The following is an 8,388-nucleotide window of genomic DNA, read 5'->3' on the forward strand; positions in this document are numbered from 1 at the left end:
CCATCCTCCAAGGGTTAATAAACGCCGCAGCCCGTCTGGTGTTCAACCTTCCCAAGTTCTCTCACGTCACCCCGCTCCTCCGCTCTCTCCACTGGCTTCCAGTTGAAGCTCGCATCCGCTACAAGACCATGGTGCTCGCCTACGGAGCTGTGAGGGGAACGGCACCTCAGTACCTCCAGGCTCTGATCAGGCCCTACACCCAAACAAGGGCACTGCGTTCATCCACCTCTGGCCTGCTCGCCTCCCTACCACTGAGGAAGTACAGTTCCCGCTCAGCCCAGTCAAAACTGTTCGCTGCTCTGGCCCCCAATGGTGGAACAAACTCCCTCACGACGCCAGGACAGCGGAGTCAATCACCACCTTCCGGAGACACCTGAAACCCCACCTCTTCAAGGAATACCTAGGATAGGGTAAGTAATCCTTCTCATCCCCCCCAACAAGATTTAGATGCAAGTGGCTGTTCCACTGGGTGTCATAGGTGTTTGCACCAATTTGTAAGTCGCTCTGGATAAGAGCGTCTGCTAAATGACTTAAATGTAAATGTTAAATGTTTGGGAACAGACCTGGATAGTAGGACAGAACTCTGCAGTAGATTGCAACACCACCCTCGTTGGCCTTTCTATCTTGTCTGAAAATGTTGTATGTTGTAAAATGTTGAAAATGTATGTCCTTCATAGATATTATACACATTTTTTTACAATAAAAGTTCTTGTTTTATCTCTCAGTACATTGGAGCTGAGCCATATTATTTGCTGTAATATTAGATCTGCCTTGTCTGGAGGATGACATTGTAGCCAACTCTGTAAGACTTCGTTTAAAAAGGAGGATACTTTAAGCAGGGGTCCATTGTCAATCCACCCAAAAATGTACAGTTTTATTCTGAAAAAGGCTTCTCTATTGTGTGTATCCGTTGGTGTGATTTTAAGCTGCCCTGTCGAGAGAAATACTTTCCACAGTCAGAGCAGGAGTAAGGCTTTTCTCCTGTGTGTATAGGTTGGTGTGATTTTAAGCTGCTCTGTAGAGAGAAATTCTTCCCACAGTCAGAGCAGAAGTAAGGCTTCTGTCCTGTATGTATTAACTGGTGACAGTTTAAGGTATTCAACCGGGAAAACTCATTCCACAGTCAGAGCAGAAGTAAGGCTTCTCTCCTGTGTGTGTTCTCTGATGAACGTTTATTGCAGATGATGTTGTGAAGCACTTCCCACAGTCAGAGCAGGAGTACGGCTTCTCTCCTGTATGTGTACGCTGGTGTGATTTTAAGCTGCTCTGTTGAGAGAAACTCTTTCCACAGTCAGAGCAGAAGTAAGGCTTCTCTCCTGTGTGTATACGTCGGTGTGCATTTAAATGGACCAGTTGAGAAAATGTCTTCCCACAGTCAGAGCAGGAATATGGCTTTTCTCCTGTATGTATACGTTTGTGTGTTTTTAAGGTATCCAATCCGGAGAAACTGACCCCACAGTCAGAGCAGGAGTAAGGCTTCTCTCCTTTATGTATACGTTGGTGTGTTTTTAAATTGCTCTGTTGAGAGAAACTTTTTCCACATTCCGAGCAGGAGTAAGGTGTCTTTCCTGTGTGTGTTCTCTGATGAACTGTAAGAGACCTTGATGTTTTGAAGCTTTTTCCACAGTCGGAACAGGAATACAGACTCTCTCCTGTGTGTATTTTTAGGTGCATTTCTAGCTTTGATAGAAATGGGAAAATCTCCTCACAATGTGGGCAGTGGTGAGACCTCTTAGCTCTGTGATCTTCCTGCTGTTGCTCTCTGGATGTAGAGAATGTCTCAACATGGTCTCCTGTGTGAACAACATCAGAACAACCAGTCAGTTGAAGAGTTATACATATGACTTCATGTCAGTAGGCTGTTCAATACAAAGGGAATAAAACAAATTCTAAAAGTGGAGAAGGCAAAAAGGGGTAAAAGGAGAAAATTGAAAATTAGGAGCCATATCATCATATTTCATATCATCCTCCACTCACTATCACAAGGGTTAGTAACTACAGACTTGTTTCATATCATCCTCCACTCACTATCACAAGGGTTAGTAACTACAGACTCATTTCATATCATCCTCCACTCACTATCACAAGTTAGCAACCACCAGGGTTGGGGTCAATTCCATTTCTATTCGAGTTAATTCAGAAAGCAAACCAAATTCCAATTCGAAATGTTTCTCTTTTCAAAGTATTGACTATAACTGTCATTTTAGTGTTCAATTAACTGGAATTGCATTTTTTTCTAAATGCTGACAATCCTGGTATCAAACCATACAAGACTCAGTGGCATGAAATAACATTACTTTCTTATTTAAACAGTTCATCATGAAACAGTTCTACAGTAACTTTTCATACACAGTGGAGAAGTTGGAATGAATAACAAGCTTTGTTGTGCAGTCTGGAGTTTCTCAGGGATGTGTGATGTCAGAGTTAGACTTCAACCTATCATAACTTATGGAGGTCTAATTTATGAAGATAACTTATAGATAGAACCTGCTGTTACCATGATTAACAGATGTCCCAATCTTCTCCGCCTCTTCTTCACCTTTAATGTTGACATTCAGCTCCAGTGTTTGACTGCAGTCTTCTAGCTTCACTGATGCCATCTCTAGATCCTGCAGAGCAAACTGGGCTCCACTGTCACAATCAGGACCTAGTGACTGTAGGTTTCTACTCAGTGTGGAAGGAGAGAGGCAGGCTGGGTTTGTCCTCACTGTTGATGTTACCGGCCTCAGACTTTATCTAAGTCAGTCTGTAGTAATAAAGAGAAATGGACAAAAAAGTTATTTTCTTGACAGTTCTGGCGCTTTCTTTATTCTCTAAATATATATTCAATTTTTCTTGTTCAATTATCATATTTCAACAGATCAGGTAGCTAAACATTGAAAACAAAACATGAATTCAGAATAGACACACACAATTACACAACGTAAGTGCACTTAACCTATAGTAGATTTCCTAAATTAATATACATGACTCAATAAAACATTTAGTACAAGGTTGCAGTATGTTTTAGGCAGCACTATGTACTATTTTCCTGAATAACCTTGTCTTCACTGTATTATTTCACTCACAACCAATGGTTAGTGGTGGAAAAAAGTACTAAATTGTTATATTTGAGTAAAAGTACATCAAATTCCTTTTATTAAAAGCTACAATATGTAACTTTTTAGGCAACCCAACCAAATGCACATAGAAATGTGAGTTATCGATCTGTCAGTCTCATTGAAAGCAAGTCTAAGAAGCGGTAGATCTGTTCTGTGTGTGATATTTCTATGCTTCCCCTTCCTAAGTTTAGTTGTTGTCTTTTACTTTTGTACACCTGAATAGAGGATAAATAACTACAGCGCACTCGGAAAGTATTCAGACCCCTTGACTTTTTCCACATTGTTATGTTACAGCCTTATTCTAAAATGGATGACATAAAAATGTTTTCCTCATCAATCTACACACAATACCCAATATTAAAAAGCAAAAACAGGTTTAGACATTTTTGCAAATGTATTAAAAACAAACTAACATTTTACATAAGTATTCAATCTGACAGAGCTCCAGAATTCCTCTGTGGCGATGGGAGAAACTCCCCAAATACAGGTGTGCCAAGCTTGTAGCGTCATACCCAAGAAGAATCAAGGCTGTAATCGCTGCCAAAGTTGCTTCAACCAAGTACTGCGTAAAGGGTCAGAATATTTATGTAAATGTGGTATTTCAGTTTTTACTTTGTCATTATGGGATATTGTGTGTAGATTGATGAGGGGGAAAAAACAATTGAATCCATTTTAAAATAAGGCTGAAACGTAATAAAATGTGGAAAAAGTAAAGGAGTCTGAACACTTTCCGAATGCACTGTACAATATGTGGTCATAGAAACGTCCTCACAGCGGTTTAGATGGTACAATGATTCTCCAATGATTCTTTTGTCACAAACTGAAATTATCCGTATTATTCAAATTCATGCAACCAGGAACTGGAAGAGGGATTTCTGCATAATGCATCTTTAAGCAAACCAGACTGTTTTGATGTATTTATGGACGGCCAGGGGCACACTCCAACACTCAGGCATCATTTACAAACGCAATATTTGCGTTTAGTGAGTCTGACAGATCAGAGGCAGCAGGGATGACAACGCGTGAATTGGACCATATTGCTCTCCTCTGCCTGAGCATTCGATATGTAACAAGAACTTTTGGGAGTCAGTTAAAATGTATGGGAGTAAAAAGTACATATGTTCTTTAGGAATGTAGAGGAGTAAAAGTTGCCAGGAAATATCAATAGTAAACTAAACTCAGCAACAACAAAAAAAGGACTCTGTCTTTCAAAGATCATTCGTAAAAATCCAAATAACTTCACAGATCTTCATTGTAAAGGGTTTAAACACTGTTTCCCATGCTTGTTCAATGAACCATAAACAATGAATGAACATGCACCTGTGGAACAGTCATTAAGACACTAACAGCTTACAGACGGTAGGCAATTAAGGTTACAGTTATGAAAACTTAGGACACTAAAGAGGCCTTTCCACTGACTGAAAAACACCAAAGGAAAGATGCCCAGGGTCCCTGCTCATCTGTGTGAACGTGCCTTAGGCATGCTGCAAGGAGGCATGAGGACTGCAGATGTGGCCAAGGCAATAAATTGCAATGTCCGTACTGTGAGATGCCTAAGGCGGCTCTACAGGGAGACAGGATGGACAGTTGATCGTCCTTGCAGTGGCAGACCACGTGTAACAACACCTGCACAGGATCGGTACGTCCGAACATCACACCTGCGGGACAGGTACAGGATGGCAACAATAACTGCCCGAGTTACACCAGGAACGCACAATCCCTCCATCAGTGCTCAGACTGTCCGCAATAGGCTGAGAGAGGCTGGACTGAGGGCTTGTAAGGCCTGTTGTAAGGCAGGTCCTCACCAGACATCATCGGCAAGAACGTTGCCTATGGGCACAAATCCACTGTCGCTGGACCAGACAGGACCGGCAAAAAGTGCTCTTCACTGACGAGTCGCGGTTTTGTCTCACCAGGGGTGATGGTCGGATTCGTGTTTATGGTCGAAGGAATGAGCGTTACACCGAGGCCTGTACTCTGGAGCGGGATCGATTTTGAGGTGGTGGGTCCATCATGGTCTGGGGCGGTGTGTCACAGCATCATCGGACTGAGATCGTTGTCTTTGCAGCCAATCTCAACGCTGTGCGTTACAGGGAAGACATCCTCCTCCCTCATCAGAGGGTGAAGGCTAGGGCCATTCCCCCCAGAAATGTCCGGGAACTTGCAGGTGCCTTGGCGGAAGAGTGGGGTAACATCTCACAGCAAGAACTGGCAAATCTGGTGCAGTCCATGAGGAGGATATGCACTGCAGTACTTAATGCACCAGAGACTGACTGTTACTTTTGATTTTGACCTCCTTTGTTCAGGGGCACATTATTACATTTCTGTTCGTCACGTCTGTGGAACTTGTCTCAGCTGTTGAATCTTATGTTCATACAATTATTTACACGTTAAGTTTGCTGAAAATAAACGCAGTTGACAGTGAGCGGACTTTCTTTTTTTTTGCTGAGTTTAGTTAAAAGGAGAAGTTTCCTATTTTAGGGGAGACCGGGATGGTTGTAACACAGGATAACTGTGACACTTACTATCGTCAGGCAGGAACAAGCTAAAATCATGTGATTCACTGTGCACATGCTCAGTTTGGTCCTCAACCCTCATGTGAAGAAGCAAGACCCTTATTGAAAGTTTGAAGTAAGAAAGACATATTTGGGGCCAAATGTGTTTTTGTGACGGCATCACCTGCTTTGTAGTTAGATTCACCAAACTTATTTCAGGTTCATAACCAGTTTGTGTAGATATGGGGCGGCAAGTAGCCTAGTGATTAGAGCATTGGACTAGTAACCAAAAGGTTGCAAGATCTAATCCCCGAGCTGACAAGGTAAAAGTCTCGTTCTGCCCCTGAACAATGCAGTTAACCCACTCTTCCTATGACGTCATTGAAAATAAGAATTTGTTCTTAACTGACTTGCGTAGTTAAATAAAAATAAATAAATATTGATTTGATGCAAGTTAGCAATGCTAAAGTTTAAACATGTAGCTAAAGTTGGAGCTAACTAATGGCTGCAAGCATCAGGGTTAGTTATAACAAGCCTAATGAGGTCTGGGTGCAGTGCTGGGAATACAAATGATGGGCCCACCAAGCCTGTACTCCGGGACTAACATACCACTGTCTAAACTGATGGGCCCACCAAGCCTGTACCCCGGGACTACCGTACCACTGTCTAAACTGATGGACCCACCAAGCCTGTACCCCGGGACTACCGTACCACTGTCTAAACTGATGGGCCCACCAAGCCTGTACCCCGGGACTACCGTACCACTGTCTAAACTGATGGGCCCACCAAGCCTGTACCCCGGGACTACCGTACCACTGTCTAAACTGATGGGCCCACCAAGCCTATACCCCGGGACTACCATACCACTGTCGAAACTGTGACTCTGAGTTAACATGTCCAACATTCACTCACACACACACCCCTCCTCTCTCTCAAATTCACTCACATTCAGATGTTAAATTGTCAGATGTTGTTTAGTTGAGAAGGGCCAGTTAATAGTGTCAAAATAAGAAACATTCTGATTTGAATTTTGACTATTATTTCTGCTACACAAAACGTTAAACATGTTGTTCTCAGGTTCCCAATAAAGGCTTTCAATATCTTGTTGCATGTTATGATTTTAGCATTATGTCAAACTGTTACATGTCACTCCAATGCCTGTTACAACTGACCCGGGAGGTAGGGGAATTGTTACAACTGACCCGGGAGGTAGGGGAATTGTTACAACTGACCCGGGAGGTATGGGAATTGTTACAACTGACCCCGGAGGTATGGGAATTGTTACAACTGACCCGGGAGGTATGGGAATTGTTACAACTGACCCGGGAGGTATGGGAATTGTTACAACTGACCCGGGAGGTATGGGAATTGTTACAACTGACCGGGAGGTAGGGGTTACAACTGACCCGGGAGGTATTGTTACAACTGACCCGGGAGGTATGGGAATTGTTACAACTGACCCGGGAGGTAGGGGAATTGTTACAACTGACCCGGGAGGTAGGGGAATTGTTACAACTGACCCGGGAGGTAGGGGAATTGTTACAACTGACCCGGGAGGTAGGGGAATTGTTACAACTGACCCGGGAGGTATGGGAATTGTTACAACTGACCCGGGAGGTAGGGGAATTGTTACAACTGACCCGGGAGGTAGGGGAATTGTTACAACTGACCCGGGAGGTGGGGGAATTTGGAATATATTACCCCAAAGCCTGTTACAACTGAGCCGGGAGGTAGGGGAATTTGGAACATGTCACTCCTTGTGTTTGAGACAGTCACACATTGTCTGTTTGATTTAGAGAGATAAAACCAATACTACTTTGTAACAGACAGATGTTCCTATTCACATTTTGAATGTACTAGCTCAAAATGATCTGAGATGTAGATTAAAAATGCAACCATCCCCTATATCCTCTACACTAAATCACTCATTTTTATGTAAATCAATTTTTTATAGAAGGGTCCAGACAGTATTTTTGTGATTTCACATACTTTTGAGAACCTTACCACAACCAGCAAATCGTGCCCTCATCCTTGTTTAGCAGTATGGGCGTGGGAAAAAAAACAAGTCTCCAAAACCCCCGAAATACGTCCTTTTAGAAACGGCAAAGCTCCCATGATAGTGATGCGGGTCTTTAGATGTTGTACACATGACATTGTGTCGTTCCGAACAACGTTTTAATCAATGTTGTTTTATGACTGGTCGGGGTTTGGGAGAGGAAATCCAATAATTCCTTTAGCTTAAAAAAAACCGTATCTACGCAACCTGACCGCCATTTTGCGGGAACACTCAGGTCTCTTCTCGTTGTCATCAAACACCACGTGACTGGGGGACTACCGTAAACTACATAATAATGTGACAGAGGCAAATAAGAACGCTGTTCTTTATCTCCTAACGTATTGCACAAGTTAACTGCAGGCATTTACTTAAAAAGTAGCTACAAATATTTGACTTCGAAGAAAATAGTTTCAACGGTATTGAAAAACCATCCTATGGCTTTTTCCCAAGTATTCTGGTATCTACGGAATTACGCCCAAACCTAGTAACTACACAGACTCATTTCATAGAACTTCTTCACTGGCAATTTGTCTACTTCACTTCTTTAGTCTACTCTCTGATCACTCCAGATACCCCAGTTGGTTATGGAAAATATATTTCACAGCGGTTTAGATGGTACAATGATTCTCTACACAATGATTGCTTGTTTTGCCACAAACGGAACATTTTGCAACCAGGAAATTTAGGATTTGTTTCCATAGTGCATCTTTAAGCAAACCAGACGGCATGATTTTCC

At 42.5% G+C, this 8,388-nt stretch overlaps 1 pseudogene; it reads right to left on the reverse strand.

Moving 5' to 3' along the window:
* Positions 1–551: 551 nt before the first annotated feature.
* LOC118370531 (gastrula zinc finger protein XlCGF17.1-like) lies at positions 552–7,892 on the reverse strand (annotated as a pseudogene).
* Positions 7,893–8,388: the final 496 nt, after the last annotated feature.

Source organism: Oncorhynchus keta, unplaced genomic scaffold (assembly GCF_023373465.1).
Source record: "Oncorhynchus keta strain PuntledgeMale-10-30-2019 unplaced genomic scaffold, Oket_V2 Un_contig_229_pilon_pilon, whole genome shotgun sequence".
NCBI classification, from domain to species: domain Eukaryota; kingdom Metazoa; phylum Chordata; class Actinopteri; order Salmoniformes; family Salmonidae; genus Oncorhynchus; species Oncorhynchus keta.